This window comes from Zingiber officinale, chromosome 8A, assembly GCF_018446385.1.
Source record: "Zingiber officinale cultivar Zhangliang chromosome 8A, Zo_v1.1, whole genome shotgun sequence".
In the NCBI taxonomy this organism is placed as follows: domain Eukaryota; kingdom Viridiplantae; phylum Streptophyta; class Magnoliopsida; order Zingiberales; family Zingiberaceae; genus Zingiber; species Zingiber officinale.
Genome location: NC_056000.1, coordinates 3641123 through 3645857, shown reverse-complemented (window position 1 = coordinate 3645857; position 4735 = coordinate 3641123). Strand labels below are relative to the sequence as shown.

General features: G+C 32.1%; 1 long non-coding RNA gene across 2 annotated transcripts; it reads right to left on the bottom strand.

The window, feature by feature from the left end:
* Positions 1-819: 819 nt before the first annotated feature.
* LOC122011731 lies at positions 820-4401 on the bottom strand. Of its 2 annotated transcripts, XR_006120019.1 has the most exons (5): positions 4068-4401; positions 2998-3067; positions 2810-2917; positions 2625-2703; positions 820-1067 (listed from the first exon to the last, which is right to left on the bottom strand). It is a non-coding gene; the product is annotated as an uncharacterized LOC122011731 (long non-coding RNA). The 2 variants fall into 2 exon arrangements; XR_006120018.1 differs by having other exon boundaries at positions 2625-2917.
* Positions 4402-4735: the final 334 nt, after the last annotated feature.

Here is a 4735-nt window from a genome sequence, read left to right as displayed (position 1 = left end):
ATTCACGGGAAGAAAGACAACGAAGTGTGTTGAGAATAGAGAGAACTGGGAGAACATCTGAGGCGGTGGGATTTGATTTGTGAAATTGTGGAAAACTTTCCGATTCTATGATCGCTCTTCCGACAACAAATCTGAAGATCACATTCTGTCAACGATTGCAGATTGCAGGAGATCTCTATAAGTATTTACCGTTTACAATTTTTGGTTTCATGCTTTAGAATGCACCATTAGTATCAGAGCATATGTTAGTTCTAAATGCATGCATATAAAATCAGTAAAATCTACTAATCACTACAACAAAAAAGCTAAAAGATAACAGATTTTATCTGTTGTCTTTGTCCTTCCAAAATCGTTGTAACTGATGGTGTTGTTAAAGACCCCCCTCGACGATAACAGTTTTTAAACCATTGTCTTTTAATACTAACAACAACAGTTTTACAATGTTTAAAAACTGTTGTCCTTTATCGTGATAGACATCGCGATAGACAACGGTTCTACAACAGTTTTAAACTATTGTCATCTTATACAGAAGACAACAGTTTCGCAACGATTTTAAACGGTTGTATTTTTATACTAAAGACAACAGTTTGACAACGTTTAAAACTTGTTGTCTTTCTTGAGGACCCAATATAATAGTTTAACAACAGTTTTAAACCGTTGTATTTAATTACTATTCATAACAGTTTAATAACTCTGTATTGATTAGAAAAAGCATTGATAACATTTAAACACCACCAATATATAACCAGACACTAATAATTTCACAAACACACAAATGTACACTAATAATTTCACAAAACATAAAGTGTCAAACTCCAGATAAAGTACAATAGAGAAACTCCAGATAAAATACAATACACAAACTTTAGTCTACAATAGAGTTTGAAGTTCAACTCCAGTCTATAAACTCTAGTCTACAAAGTTACAGAATAAAAGGCTATGATTGTAGTTCAACTCTAGACAACGTTTGTGTGTCCAACTCAAGTGTACAAACTCCAGTGAACTCTAGCTGCAACTCCAATCTTGTGCAAGAGTGTCCTTCTCGAACTCTAGACCATCTCTAGTTGCTGTAGAAAACCATAGCATCAGAAGTATAAAACTTGATAGGATAGGACTATAAAAAGGGAAATTTATAAGCAAACAACTCTACATGATCAGATGTATAGAGAGAAAACAAAAGATAGCTTAGTAAATAAATCTTATCCTGCTTACAAAAATTTGGAGCTATGATATTATTTGAGAACTATCATCCATAGCCCATAGGATATTATTTGAGAACTATCATCCATAGCCCATAGGATATTATTTGAGAACTATCATCCAATTCAAGTGGAGCTTTAGGCCAGTACACATGACATTAGTATTGAAATTATTGATGTATAGCAAAAAAGTTACTAAATTAATACATGTCTAGGGGACTATATCCAGAGACTATCATTTTAATCAAGAGAGATTTTAACTAATTTACACATGGCTATAGCATTACCATCTTTTATTACTTGCAAAAAGCAATGATGTAAATTCACATTTCATTCGCCTATACTGAGAGAGAATCAGCATGAGTGCATCTATTTTGAGCTCATATCTCTATGATACTAACCTCTCTCCCAACTTAATTCAAGGTTCTGCACTTTTTGTGAACAATAATAGTTTTTTTTTCTTGCAAAAACTAAGATCCAAAGAAATATTGGTCTTAGAGACCAATCATTGTCAAACATCTGCCAATTAATATTGTTTCTAAAGAGGGAGAATGAACACTATTAATCAAAAGAATATTTAATGCATCTTAGTGTTTGAAGAAAGAACATATAAGAAGGTTGACTTGTGCATTAGGAAGTTGTACTATGGAAAATTGTAGATAAATAGGAATGAATTGGTTTTGCTACTTTAGACAGCTCAAAGAGAAAGTTAGGCGGCATATTAAAGGAACATTTTGGAGGGAAGTATTTGATGTAGAATAATAAAATTTAGAGCATGAAGTTAGTAGAAAACAACAAGCAACTGAATTCCGTTCATCTAGATTGACAGACATTTAGGCTGCGTACATGTTATAAATGTTTGACACTTACAAATGATCTGAAATGTATGGTGAATTACACTCATTGAATCTCATACCATAATAGAAAATAAGCATGGTTCATTTGCTGACTTAATGATAACATAATATTGGAGAAAGGTGATAAAACCATTTCAAGAAACCAAGAGCAAAGAGGCAATTCCCACTCAATTTAATAAACCACTGTTTCAGGTCACAAGACCATTTCAGAAAAATATATTATTCCAGAAAACCTATAATCATTTGTATAAGAACAAAATCCATTCTCATTTATTATCATTTGTATAAGAACACTTCCTATATTCTTCATCAAAAAACTCATGTTTCAAAAGTTTCTGTCTAATTATTTAAGAATAGAAGCATTGCCAAGACCTATAATAGTTGTTAATGGATTTAAAAATCAAATACCAAAGTCTTAAAGTATGTTAGCAACTTTGCCACCATCATAATCATGCAATGCTGGGAACAAAGAAGACAAATAAGCTGTAAATATTAAGCAAGCTATGACCAAACTCAAGCATACAACAAAGGATCACTATTTATATTCATCTTGTATTACTTTGCATACCTATTTATAAATATAATCTTGAATGCATTCTGCCCACTTGAAACACACTTCATCAATTTCTTCAATAGAGTAGTCTGAACTGTGAACAAACACATAGAATGTATTAGTAAAAAAATATTAATATGACTTTGCAAAATTATAAACACACAATTATATGAGAAGATTGAGACTATGTCAAACATTACTATTGATGATAGTGAATCCTTCTCATTGTTAAAATTTGCCTCAATAATATCTCTCATAAATCTTATCACAAAAAAACCACATTATTTTGCATCTTGTTGGCGAGGACCCTATGTTAAAAACAAATTGTCAATGATTAATATATACCCATTTAAATATTTGTGAAGTAATCACAAGTAGAAATGCATACCTTTACTATTTCTCATGTAGCCTGTTTTTTCCCTTTCCTGTTCTTGTTTGAATTAAACATTCATGAGCTCCTTCGTACATCAATAAAAGTCAACAAAGGATTGTTTAATTAACTAAACTAAATGTTTAATAAAATAGAATGCGTACTCACATATCCACTATATATTTTTAGTTCTCGTCACGATTGTGATGATTAAGTGAATCCAAATAATATACTATGTCCGTATAAGAATCGATGACAGTGAGAATCTAATGACACCTATGTTCCAGGTGATAATAATAGTCAACAAAATATTATAAAATAGGATGATTCATAAACTTTTGAATAACCTCCCAATATAGAATATCAGTTAAAAAAAATGCTTGTCATATATAACATTTGGAAATATTGCTCTTTCGTTAGCCAATCAACTAGATGCAAGGTATGGCAAAGGGGAAATCACAACACAACCTACCGGCAGGGTTTGCTTCTATGAAAATAAAATACCAAAAATTGAATAAGTATATTTTTTGTGTAGCTATTTCAATTTTTGTTTCTTTTCTTATTTTGATATTTTCTTGAGACGTATTAGGATAACTCCATGTTTATATCTATTTTGTTTCTTTGAGAACAACTATCCTTTTTGACTCTGTTTTTTCGTCTCTGCATATAGAAGAGAATATATAATAAGTTCATGGAAGTTTTTAGGTACTTTGAGTTTTGTGTAAAGCATCCATTTTCATCAAACAGAAGCACTGGCCTACCTTTTTCAGATGCCTCGTTACATGTGAAATTGAAGTCTTCCATAGCTTTTTGATATAGTGATCATGATCTATGATCCTTCTATGGAATACAATTAATAATGGCATCAATAGTATATTCTAATACACAGAAAATATTTATCATGCAGATAATTTGAGGAACCCAGAGCTCTCAGATTGACCATTTAATCGATCCTTCTAGTTGATGTTCTTTTTTCTTTCTAATTGAAAGGTTGAAACATTAGTGTCTTGCACATTATGGAAAATATGTATTTCTCTATATTACTGTAGTTCTACCAAGAAAATCCAACATAAGGCTGAGAAACTTACCGTCTCTTGAGTTTAAGCACGAAATCATTGACGAGAGCTTGAACGTCCAGCATGGTCCGAACCAATGATCGAGCGCAGAAGAATCACGCCGCGGGACAAAGGAGAAGATCAACAGGTCTGCAGATCGGCGGCGGACGACGATGAAGTAAGGAGGCGTGGGCAGCCCAACCAGAACACGCAGTGCCTGCCCTCACCGATTCGCCCCTTTCTTCCCTAGTTGGCTATTCTGAAGCCAGCGTTGGAATCACCAACCAACGGGTTATCCTCCCGATCGCAGACAACCAACCTCCACAGTCCCAAAATCTTGCAAAAGAAACACAAAAATTCTACTGCTTCATTCGATTCTCTCATATTTAATTCCGGAAGACAAAAGCAACGCAATACCAAATACATAACCATAACTAAAATTAAAATTTTGACACCATAATTATAATTATAAATATCTAAGAGTATCAATTAAATAAATTATAATTTAATGTGATTAAATTTATAATTAAGGAATGTGATTTAAGAGTTTAATTGTTATCAATAAAATAATATGAATATCATGTGCAATTTCTAATTTATTAAGGGGTCAAATTAGAAATAGACAAACTTATTGTAAAATACCGAAAATAGGCGAATATTAATAAGGAAATTTTCCGGAATTTTTGAAAATTTTTCAGGAA